The 13,389-nt window shown below is 29.2% G+C and overlaps 1 protein-coding gene and 1 long non-coding RNA gene across 3 annotated transcripts in view; one reads left to right on the forward strand and one right to left on the reverse strand.

Annotated features, from left to right (window-relative positions):
- Nucleotides 1-13,389, forward strand: part of LOC130677814 (lysine-specific histone demethylase 1A) — a 255,640-nt gene that overhangs the window by 215,640 nt on the left and 26,611 nt on the right. The window lies entirely within an intron of this gene.
- Nucleotides 1-13,389, reverse strand: part of LOC130677821 (uncharacterized) — a 108,262-nt gene that overhangs the window by 27,284 nt on the left and 67,589 nt on the right. For both annotated transcript variants that reach the window (XR_008991711.1, XR_008991710.1), the window contains exon 2: nt 9,094-9,275. This is a non-coding gene — a long non-coding RNA (uncharacterized LOC130677821). The remainder of the gene's footprint in view (nt 1-9,093; nt 9,276-13,389) is intronic.

Below are 13,389 nucleotides of genomic sequence, written 5' to 3' on the forward strand. Positions count from 1 at the left end.
TACACGCTGAAATAAAAATGCTAACTATCACCATCTTGTAATAGGGAATGATTACCATCTGTATGTGATAATCATTATCATGCTTTTATGTTAACTATTTGTTTCTCATATAGTAATAATTACTATTGCCGATAGTAATAGTTACCATCTAGATAGAAATATTTCTTATGTCTGAAAAATTTTTTAATTTTGACTTCTGAGATAGTAATGCTTACCATCTCTGATAGGAAAAGTTAACATAAAAGAATGAGAATCATTAAAATGTAAGAACGGGAATAGTTACTTCGTTAAGATGGCAAGTATTACCATTTGTTTTTTCTACGTGTAATGAAGAAAACATTTTTCTTGACTTTACTGCCATATTTTACTAATTTTTAGGCAGAAAATATTTGTTCATTTTTTTTTTTTAAATTATTGGGATACCTCAAGGCATAGATATAAAAAATTTTTTTTTTTTTGCTACACTCCATTTTAATGAAGACAGCGACAAAATTAGTCATTGTAGTTATAAATAAAAATTAATATATTGCACACCTCAAGCGCGAAAGCGCAGGTGTGCTTTATGGACGGTTTTTTTTATTCGACTATTTTACTCACATAAAAATCTTTCTGCACTATTTTTATTCCACCAAGATAGGTAAAATTGTATTCTAGCATATAGAGAATTTATTCAGGAACAATTTGAACCCAACATTAAGTCGATTTATTATTTTATTCGTTTAAAATAAATTAGTTTAACTCAAGAAACTAGTGCTGTCAATTGTTACGTATGAAACTTCGTAAACACGATAACTCTCGATGGATACCGTTAATCGGCCTAACTTTTTTTTTATTGTCTTTGTATTTTTTATTACAAGAACCCTTATGAAAATTACTATCTGAATCCTTTTAGTTTAATTGTTACTAATTAACGACGTAAAACTGATTATTCGTGAAAAATTTAGCTGCTATTTTTTACTGTTGTTATTATTTTTTCATTTTTCTCTCTATCAACTACTGGTGGCAGCACTAGCGTTTCAATATGTTTGAAAAAAAAAGACATCTAAGACAAAAGGTGGGATATTTAAAAAAAAATGTTAATAAAAAAATATTAAACTGAAAATAAGAAAAAAAAAATCAAATTGATAATTTGTAAGTTGAATAAAAGTTCATAATAAAAAAAAATACATTAATATTATATAATAAAAGTAGTGATTAAAAATAAAATGAGCGATTGAGGTGTGCACTTTTGGATTTTCCAACATTTTTTGTATATGAGCGATTGAGGTGTGCATTTAAATATTTTAAGAGCATAAATATAAAAATTTAATTAATAAAAAAAGTAATTTTTGGAGTAATATTTCAAATTTTATAAGCAGTAAACATTGTTAAAGAAGATGAGAATACGAGAATGAGGGTTAAAAAAAAATAGTTTATGTTTATTTTGCCAAGGAAAAAAATAAAAGTATAAGAAGGAGATAAAGAGAAAGCGAGAGGAAAAAAGTTTTGATTAAGCCGACGACTTGACCCGACATCTAATTTGCATCGACGGTAAATCACGCCTGAGAGTATAGACTTTTTTATTTTTATTTTTATACTTACATTTATATTTTTTTTTTATTTTGAATATTTTCGTTCGTCTCTCTTTCTCTCTCTTTTTCTCTCTGGGATTCTTAAAGTACCAGGACGGAGTGGTGAAATAAACTAAACGCCACGCGAGTCATTGAGAGTCGCGGAGGGAGTAAACAAGTAGAAGACAAAGACCGCGGATGAAAAATAAAAAATATTATGGATGAAGGTTTAACAAGTACGCTGCAGAGATATATACATTGTCTATGAAATATTATAACTGTTGACAACACAAATAACATAAGCCTTCAGCGATGTACGATGTACGTATGAAGCGGGTAGACAAAGAGACTGGAGATGTGATGGCATGAGAAAAAAAACCACAGCAATTTTCATTAGCCGCGGGGTTTTATTTTAAAATAAATATATGGATGTATAAATATAAATATAACTAAAAAAAACTGAGGGATTACCTCGGAAATATATGAATCGAAAGTGGATGAAAGTTATTGTTTTTTTGTTTATTCAATTTTATTTTATATGAAAATATCCTGGAATTTTTATTTGGATTATTCAGTGCGCGGGTTTTTTAAAAATTAATAAATTTTAATGCAAATAAAATGCTATTATATTCAATTTAATATTGAATCGCCATTGACTTTTTTTTTCCATTTTCGGGTAAAATGGAATGTACTTGAAACGTTTTAAAAAATTACTGCATTGCAAGCCGTTTTTGAATTATTCGCGGTTTTTTTTTTAATTTTAAATAGTAAATTTTAATTCACATAAATTTTATTAGATTTTTTGAGTCATTTGAAAATTCACGGATAAATAAAAAATCAAAATAATCCGAATACTTTTGACAAATTTGAACTTTTTATTAATTTTAAAAATTCGAATTATTCCCGCCCTTTTAAAAATAATTTATTTTTTAAATTCGTGTAATAAAATTTAAAAACCGACGAATAAAAGAAGTAATTACTAAGAAATAATTGTCAAATTAATATAAAAAACGATTTATGATCATTTTACCCGGCCCTCTTTCGCCAAAATTATTTTTCCTAAAGCCCGGGGGAACAGCAATTCTTTCAGAAAAAATGACTGCTTTTTTCTAGACGATTAATAAAAATTTTTTTAGCATCAATGTTAAAGAATGTACACGTACGTGTTCTTCAGCAAATTCTTCTTATTCTCTCCAGTAAAAACTGACTCACTCACTCACTCACTCACTCACTCACTAGTTTATATCTTTATCTGTCTGCGTTAAATCTGCAACAGAAGCACACCCACCAGTATAAGACGTGAGCACGTCCCTTAGCTCCATACCCGTTGAACGGTACTCTGGGTACACAGCTCAAATACCGTTTTCTCTGGCAGACTTCTAATCGTTTACTCTACAACATTTACCCCAGATATTTCCCACGGTTGATGATCTCTAAACGTCCAACCGGAGCTATTATTTACCAGATGACCGTTTTATCCAGTTACAAAAGTAAAAAAATAAAGAATTCAATTAAATAAATAAATTGAATTGAATAAAATGCAATAGATCAAATACAAATAGACATACTTGGATAGTTGTATAGTTAAGTGATATTTAATATGAAAATATAAATTACAGAAGATTTAAAAGTCGTTATTAAATTATGAGTGGGTGGAAGTTACGGAGAATACAGGGAACGGTAGTGTGTGAGTGTGTATTGAATATCATACATATGTATGTCCACTGGTATCCGATTAATCACTGTAATATGTGTGTAATCGCATCGGACACTCTATTACGATTATTCATGTGTAGATTCATACCGCTAATCTAAAATTAATCAACCGTTTAATCATTATAGCCACTGGTATATTTATATATTTTAAATATCATTTAATATAAATATTATTATTTATATCGGGGTGTGCTGACAACGGAAAATTATTTTATTGATATAATTATTATTTATTTTATCTGGCATTAGTTTTTATATTTTATAAATATTTTTTGTAATAATGTTTAGTATTAATTTTTTTACTCATAATTTATAGTCGTAGACGATTAAATTTAATATTTGACAGGTGCTACGATTTATTTAAATGCTATCGTTAATTAGTTGAAATTATTTTGGGATCAGCGAATTTGGAGTTTAAATCATAATCATTCATATGTAAATTTCGACTGGACCGTAAAATTATACATATATATATTTTTTTTTAATGAATTTTATATTACCATCGAAGAAAAATGTTAATATTGAATAGTGTTGAAATTAGAATTTAAAAAATAATTTTTAAAAACTTAATTTTTTTTCTAAGGACTGTAACTTTGAAAATATTCATTTTTGGAAAATTTTCAATCAATAAAAAATTGTAGGAAATTAAATTTCCTAGAGAAAATAGTTATCAAGTTTTTAGTTATCTTAATTTGTTACGAAGATATGAGAGTTTTTAAATTTAGCACACCATGGTGTGCATATGAAGGGCTATGACGGAAGCTAATAGACTCTATGATTTTTCTTTGAAATGTATCAGAAAATTTTCTTACACAAACGTTATGTTATCTCTAAGTACTTCCATTAGTTACTGAGATAAGAAAAGTTGGCGATGAATAATGAAATATATTTGAAATGGAATTATTTAAATAACGCTGAAAGTACGTACATCATTCGCGATGATTAGAAAATGAATTAAACATAATCCGTCGTGGTATGTGGTACGCATATATTGTATATATACATAACGCAGAGTGATCAGTGATCAGATGTTAAAACCGTAAGTCATTACTCACACCGCGAGGAGATGTCAGCTACGTTGGGTGTTGTTATTAATTAAATGTCTGAGTGATAGGCATCGAGCAGGCGGATATGGTCCCTAGCAAGTGGTTTCAACCCGTAGCACTGCCACACCAAACAATCACACCAAAAAAAAAAAATCTTAAAAAATTTTTTAGATGCTTGGCTATCGCGAATGAGCGAATACAAGGCTTCCTTACTATTAAATATCATTTGTCTTTGCTACCGAATACTTCTCCACCTTTTATCCGGTTCGTTAGCTAAAGATTTATAGTCCCTCAATATTTTTCATCTCTAAACATCGTATATTTACATTCCGATTGTAATTCCCAAAAAAATAACATAAAATATTTGTCTATTAAATTTTTAGTGCTTAGATATTTAAATAATCACTGATTCCCTTTCAATTTATTTTATTTTATAAAATTCCTTAGTTCTCCAAATGCACACCATGGTGTGCCCGAATTTAAAAGCACATTTATTTCAGTAACAAAGCGAGATAACTCAAAACTTCTCGAAGATAATTTTTAGGAAATTTAATTTCCTACAATTTTCTATTCATTGAAAATTTTCCTAAATTTATTATTTTACAAGTTACAGCTTAAAATTTAAAACAACTTAATGTTTGTATTTTTTTAAAAATTAATTTACGATTTATTTATTATTATTTGCTATAAAATATTTGATGTACAACAAGTAGGTGTAGATCAATAAAAAAATAGCTGCAGCTGCCATCTGTCGTATCAGGAGATTAAAAATCAAGATAGTTTTTATTTTTATTTAACTAAAAGTACGCGTGTGTGGCCTCGTGTAACTCAGTATTTATAATGTACGTACTCAACAAAAGTACACAGTGCACACCATATTGTTATATGGACTGATGTATACATTTTAAAAGCAGTGCGAATGGTCTTTTGATGGTGTGCTCAATATAACCTACCCAGTGATTATTTTCTTCCTTTTGCTTATTATTCCCTCGGCTACTTGTCGTACACGCAATCCCACAACCAGCAGAGTCGTTTCGTGTAGATAGAAATTGTTTTTTTTTTCTCATATTTTTATTTTCATTATTCAAGGACTAAAAAATACGCACCGTGACATGACATCTCGATCGCTTGAATTAAGTAGATTTTTTTTTATTCCAAGAAACTGAAGAATATCACGACAATATTGCACAGATGGCTTATTAATAATTGATGAAAATTCTGTAGCTTTTATAAGTATGTTTTGATTTATTTCAAATCCTTGAGTCAACATAAATCTTAACTTTTTTATTTTTACGATTCCTTTGAGCCAATAAATTGTTTGTTTTTATGTTTCTACAAAAAAATGCTTTATCTAGAATCGTCAATTGAATATTTCGATTTTTAATATAAAAAACTAATTATTCGTAAAGTAATCAAATAAGAAATTCATGATTTAACAAGTCAATTTTAAATGCACACCATTGTGCGCTCAATTTTAAAACTCATACATCTTCGAAACAAAGCAAAATAATTTCATTGTAAAAAAACGGGGTAAGTTCAGGCCGTGTAGGTGTTAAATTTCAACACCGAAAGCGGTGTTAAAATAACACCGCCGTAGGTGTAAAGATTCTTTACCGGTGTTAAAAGAAATTTCCCGGTGTTAAAATATTTTTCGGGGTTGAAAATATTTAACTTTGTGAATATTTTGACTTACTTGATCCCTACAGTTAATTAGTGTTTTTATTAATTAATTAAATTATTGGTCATTGAAATGGTGACCGTAAAATTGTGTAATTTTTAATAAAATTACGTAGGGAGACTGGGGCGCTACGGCCCCCCTCAAAAATTTTGTAAAAATTTTTCTTTTCCATTTTTGGTCAAATCATGATACCTCTGATATTTTAAGCCGATCTGCGATGTCTGGGGCAAAATGGACCACCAAAAAGAAATTTGCTATGGGAAAATTTTTTTTTTTCTAAACTAAAATGAATTTGAAAAATTTATTAATTAAAGCTCTCTCAGGTCAACAGATTATATTGTGGTTAAAATCACAAATAAAAATTTCAATAAAACTGGTTATATCATCTAAATAAATTTTTTTTCTGATAAATTTGAAGTCCATGGGATTACAAAGGTACAGAAATAGTATATTTGTGGTTAAAATCTTTTTTTTCAATAAAAAAAAAAACAAAAATTTCCCTTAAGCTTTTTTTGAAGGGGGGCCGTCGTGCCCCAGAAAAAAAATTTTTTTATTTGAGTTTCGGTAAAACCTTAATGGATTTGCTTAACAAAGGACTAAATTACCCCCTATAACAAATAATTATTTGAATAAGTACATAGCACAATTGAAATTTCCTCTAGATAATATTCATTAAATTTTTATATTTTTCTATATCTAATACATTTTTTTTTCTAATTTCTATACATGGATTTTTTTTTAAACCGATTTAACACCGGTATTTTAACACTGCCAAATTACACCGCCTGCGCCGGTGTTATTTCATTTTAACACCACGGGGTGTTAAATTGAGTCTATTTCTAAGAGCATAAATACTTGATAAATTTTTTTTTTATTAAATTTAATTTCCTAAAATTTTTTATTAATTGAAATTTTTCCAAAATCAATGATTTTTAAAGTTTAAGATAAATTTAAGCACCTGCTATTTTCAGTAATCAGTCACAAAAAAAAAAACAATTAAATTTTAATCAATAGAGATATTAAAAAAAAAAGTAAACAGTTAATTACAAGAACTTTCTCGTCAAGTAAGAGATAAAAAAATGATTTACGAACAAGTAGTAACAGAGTTGGCATTTGTTGGTATTTTTTCCAATCGGTATAAAATTGAAGAAATGTCTGGGTGAGGAATTAAAAATTCTTTGTCAGTGCCGCTGATCAGGGCCATGCCGGTAGTCGAAGTGAACGAGGAAAGAAGAGCGTAGAGTGTGGAGTGACGGAGATATTGCTTGGGGGGTTAAAAGGGGAGGTAGTGATGGTGTGCGGTAGCTAATTAAGTGGAAAGTTCGGTAGAGACTCATGTTGCGATTCTCAGTGGGTCTACTCCTTTACTCTTCTACTCTCTACTCTTGCTGCTGTCGAACAACGCGGCTCAAGGCTCGCGTTCATACTCCCGCAGGCATACCGTGCAATTAGCAAAATGAGATGGCATTAATGGAATGTCGAGCCAAGACAGTTCTTCTCGACTCATCCGACCTATACCTGTACTACACACGAGCTAAATGCATCCTCACACACGCAACACACTTTTACCCCGCCAGCTGATTGTCTAGCGTATGCATTTTTTTCAAAACTAAGAATCCAAGTACAAGAGTTCTAAGCGATTCCAAACCCGAATTAATCCCAAGAACATTTCGTCCCATGTATTCCTGTGGCTCCAAGCTATCATTTTTTTTTTTGACGATTAGATTGATTGCTTCCGATGTCTTTATTGTGAGGAAAAAAAATTTCAAGTACAAAATTACTGCAGGTATTTCATAAAAAACGGACAGTAAAAAAATTTAAAAAGAAATTAACGCGAAAATTTTTCAGGTAAGGTAAAAGTTCCTATACCCACTCAGTACCATTAATCGCTCACTTTAACTGTTCAAGGCGTTTTTTTATAATTTTTATAAAAAAAAATTACAATTAAAAATATTATTATAATCGATTATAAATTTAAATTCAATGACTTTATTCAAAATCGCGCTCAGCCGGGCATTTTTTACTTTAATGTTCATTCGTTAGATTAAATTTAGGTTACGTCAAATTTTTTAAGAATTGTTATAACTATATCTTATTAAATACATTTTTTAAATTCATGAAATTTTATATTATGAAAAAATAAAGTAGTATAATTTATAAATTATTTGTCCAAATCAATAAACTTATCATAGTTTAATTGATATTGTCTTTGAGCGACTATAGGGCCCTGTGTTGGTCGAGTAATGGTGCATCACAACTTTTAGTGAGCGACTATGGGTACACTCAAGGAGCTTATTTAAAAAATGAATAATAATTAATTATCAAGATTATTCTTCCAACTTAAACTTTATTCTAATACTCGAAACTTCAAAAAATAACTATAAAAAAAAATCTGGTTTTTCATTTTATTTATTAATTTATATTGAGTGATTTAATCTCACTCCAATGAAAAGTGAGCAGATTTAGGAGCTTTTACCTTACTTAGAAATTTTTTTTATTTAAATCTCATAATAAATTAATTATTCTTGATCTCGTTATTTAGTCGCGACTTTTCCCACCCTCTGGGATTTTTATACTAGTGTTAATTTATATATTTTTAGTTAAATAATTATGATTAATCATAAAAAAATTTAACTGACGTATTATTTAACAAAAATTGAAGCAAATCCGACTTTATCTCTAACATCATAAATAAAAGGGAGTCAAAAATAATTAAAAACAGATCTAAAAACTTAACCATTACACTACTTTAGCGAGTGTCCCGTTATCCGGTGATGAGAATTACGCGGGCTCATGAATATTCATTTGTAACTGGATTACTACTCGAATAAGGTTAAGCGTTTAAAACCTACACTGTTTAAATTTTCGGGTACACTTGTACTCCTCCGCAGGACATGTTACATTTTGTCTGTTTAAAATTACACTCCAACACGTGTTCCTAACTAAACCCAAACTAAAATCTAAAAATTTCCATTTACAAATGAAATAATTCCCTGTGCGTCTGAATTATTTATAAAAAAGGCCCGATCACATCGAACCGTAAACAATTCGAGGATTCAGAGCAAGCGGAAAGAGCTGACTGGAAATTAATTAATCATCTCACCCGTCATACGATAACAGAATTTCCGCTCGTCCCGGCGTCAAGATGCCTCCTGGGGTTGAAATACCTCTGCCGCACCATTGCATCCGCCTTCTCTTTCTTCTTCTTCTTCCCCTTGGATTCACCTGATTGATCAATCTACTGGTTATTCTCCTGACGTTAAATCATCGGCAAACTTAATCAATCTAAATATCGAAAAAAAAAATAAATAGTTCAGTTATAATAATAATTAGAAAAATGAAAATACATTGTAAGTAAGAAAAAAAAACGGCTCAAGTCTAGGCTATTGTTAAAATAATAACGGTAACGGTGTTAACATTTTTTTCGGTGTTAAAAACGTAGTTTTATTTTAGAAGTTTCAGAAGTCGAACTGTATTTCAAATACAAAAAAAAAATTTTTATTGCTTTAAAAATTAATGATACGACAGATTTACACGCAGAAAATTTTACGGTATTTTTTACATCAAAAATTTATAGAAAAATTACTATGTCATAGTAACATGAGGACAGTATGGAATTATTGTACACAGAAAAGAAGGATTTCTTGGGGCAAGAAAAATTTTGCATTATCAAATGAAAACGAAAATTTTCTTGGGACTAAAAATTTTTTCTTGCCCTAAAAGTTTTTTTCTTGACTCAAGGAAATTTTTTCTCGCCCCAAGAAAATTTTCGTTTTTAATTCATAATGCGAAAAATTTCTTAGGACAAGTAAAAATTTTCTTGACGTGAGTAAAAGTTTTTTGCGCCAAGAAATCCTTTTTTTCTGTGTACAAATTACCGATAACGTAGAAATTTTTAAAATACATAGAACAGAATTTACAAGGTGCATTGTAATTTTGACAAAGCAACAGATTAACTTTATCCAAGATATTTACATTTCTTAATCTGTTGCTTTGTCAAAATTACAATGCACCTTGTAAATTCTGTTCGATGTATTTTAAAAATTTCTACAGTATCGATAATTTGTACAATTATTCCATACTGTCCGCATGTTCCTATGACATAGTTATTTTTCTAAAAATTTTTGATGGGAAAAATACCATAAAATTCTCTGCATATACCAAATTATGGAGACTTTCAACGAATATTTATACACAATGACATTTTAATGTTATTGTATAAAATAGAGGAGACAAATTTTTATGGTTGAAGTCTCTGCAAATTAAACCAGTGAGAAAAATACAATTAAATTATCAATGACTAATTTATTATTTTTTCATGATACCAGCATCAAAATTTGAAGTTTCAGTGTCTGTACAGCCAACTGAAAGAAGTTAATTTCAGTCCAATGTCGCGAATTAATATCGGCAAACGCGTAAATTGTGAGTGTTTCGTCCCTTGGGAACAAACAAATAATTTTTCTGCCCGCTGACTGGAGGATTTCGCAATTTAAACTCTGATACTTGTCATTTTTAATAGTAATTTCAGACCATTAATATTATTTACGTAAATGACAGTTCTGACTGTGATTAAGTTTTATCAAAATTACTGTGAATAATAAACAGTTTTTATAGTTTATGCTTAATTATAAATTGCAAATTACAATTTAATAGTTGATCACACAATTGGTCTTAAATTAACTCGTTTCTGACTGGCTGCTGAAACTGAAACTACAAGTTCCAATGCAGGTAATCATAAAAAATCTAGTGTATAACTCAGAATAAAAGACGATTTCAGACTGCGGGCGATGTCAACCAACTTCACCCTGATCTGAAATCGTTTTGTTTCATCCCTCGTCACACAATATAGGGGAGACCGGGGCAAGACGGCCCACCTGGGGCAAGAAGGCCCACCTCAAAAATTAACCAAAAATTTTTTTTTCTTGTTTTCTTTTGATTATCACAAATTTAGATTATTTACTCATTTTTAGCCCGATACGTGAAACTTGGGGCAAAATGAACCACTCAAAAATTCTAAAAGAAAATGTATTTCATAGTATTATAACCTAGTCATGATTAATTTAATAGAAATATCATTTTTTGGTTAATTATATGGATTTGGATTAAAATAGAGCATTTGAAAAAGTTAAAAAAACCAATAATCAATTTTCTACAGAAGTGAAAAAATGACTCGTATTATATCAAAAAAGGTTATTTCGAGTAATATTAAAGTAAATACAGTTGTTAAAGAGAAAAATATAAACATTTGTTACGCGGGAAATTTTTTTACAATGAAAAAAAAAAATTTTTTTTTATTTTTTTTCGGAGGGGGCCGTCTTGCCCCAAAAAAAAAAAATTTTTTTTCAGGAGCTTCACCAAAATTTTGGTAAATTGAGTTCAAGTTGGACAAGAGTAAATCGACTTGATGGTTAAAAGCCACAAATAATAATAACCGGCTTATGTGGGCCGTCTTGCCCCGGTCTCCCCTACTATTAAATCAGTTATTACTTCATGAAAAACATCAGTTGTGTTAAGAATACTCATAATTGTTCCTAAATATTTACTTTGATCAGTGATCAAAAATTTATGCAATTTGTTCAGCTCAAAAGTGGCATTGCTTATTTTATAGGTAATAAAATTTTTGTTATCTTAATTAATGATAATTTCGTAATTTGAACGAAATATCTTCATTATTTTATGTCTACTTTGTAAATCCTAAAACACTTACACTCACACCCTTACACTGATCAGAGTTAATTTACTGCGCATAAACACCGGTTGGATAACACCATTAAGTAGCACCACTACACCGGTGTGAGTTCATTTTAATACCGCATTTTTTACAGCGTAATAATAATAATACTAGTTAATAATTTATTAAAATATGTGTATGTATTTATTGACTACCGAGCGGTGAATAATCTTCAGAAGGCGGCTGACTGTAGTTGAGCAGGACCTCAACCCTCATCCTTTCCGGCGACTTGACCCGATTAGTCAATTTGTCGTTCCGCTGTCTTTTTTCAAGTCGTGCCTGCACGTCTTTGCTATCTTTCTTTCGTGATCGATCAACTGAGCTGTTTTATATATGTATATATATAGATAGATTTATATATAGGTAGGTAGGTAGGTAGGTATGTATATAGATGAGGTAGAGAAGAAACAGAAGAGACACTCCCGAAAGAGGACTAAAATAAAAGGAATTAGACGGTACGACGGATGAAATATCAAAACTCTTACCGGCCATAAGTCTTTTCCGATAAATTATTTTATTATGTATAAATGTATATTTAATAGAGATATCGGTATATTTAATTTGTCATTAATCCATTTGGAAGGATTACAAGATAATCGATTCTTAAGTCTATTGAAATCCCGGTTCAATTTATCTTTCGTTAAATTATACGTGTTTTATGTCTAACTTTAAATTGTTTTTTGATATTATAATCTACGGTCACTTTTAATTATAGATTACATTTGGTAATTCTTTTTCTATTTTTTATTTACTGTGCTCTGGAAATTGGAAAGTAAGAAAAGTTTGCAAAATCTTGATTAGTCTTTCCAAAGGAAACCAAAAATTTACAATTTTGATGATTGAATTTTTGAAATATTTAAATAAAATTTATAAAAAAATTAATTATACACTTTAAGAAAAACCGGGGTAAGTCCAAGCTGTAGGTGTTAAATTTCAACACCGAAAGCGGTGTTAAAATAACACCGCCGTAGGTGTAAATATTCTTTACCGGTGTTAAAAAAATTTCTCGGTGTTTAAATATTTTTTGGTGATTGAATAATTGGTGATTAAAATGTTGGGTGGTTTTCCACCGGTTTAACCCGCATGAAAATACCATATATGATAAATATATATGGAAAAATATATAATCAATATGGGACCATATAAGTGGCCAAAAACGATATATATTTTCTTATATTTAATATAGTAAGTTTTAATATAATTAATTATATACGTAAGTTTATAAGTTAATACATGTGTTATATATATTTATAATCATATATGTAAACTTATAAGTTACACATATATGTATTACATATATTGATAATTATATGTGTAAATTTGTAAGTTAGCACATATATATATATATATATTCTGAACACAATGTTTGAATCTTATAACAGAGAGAGGAAGACAGAGAAGAATAAATTTTATTTATTCTTACATATATGAGGAGACTTATATGGTTCTATATATCGAAAAATATACAAAAATTTATAAAGTTAAATACATGGTACATGTATCGTGCCATACAATGATCAATTATATATGTATTCTTATATATAATATATTAAAATTATAAGTTTTCAAATATATAAATAATAGATTGAAGTTGTACGGAAATATATGAAATCATATAAGAGAAAACATATATAGAAATATAATAAAATCGGCCAAAATTTATATAGT

This window comes from Microplitis mediator, chromosome 11, assembly GCF_029852145.1.
Source record: "Microplitis mediator isolate UGA2020A chromosome 11, iyMicMedi2.1, whole genome shotgun sequence".
Taxonomy (NCBI): Eukaryota; Metazoa; Arthropoda; class Insecta; order Hymenoptera; family Braconidae; genus Microplitis; species Microplitis mediator.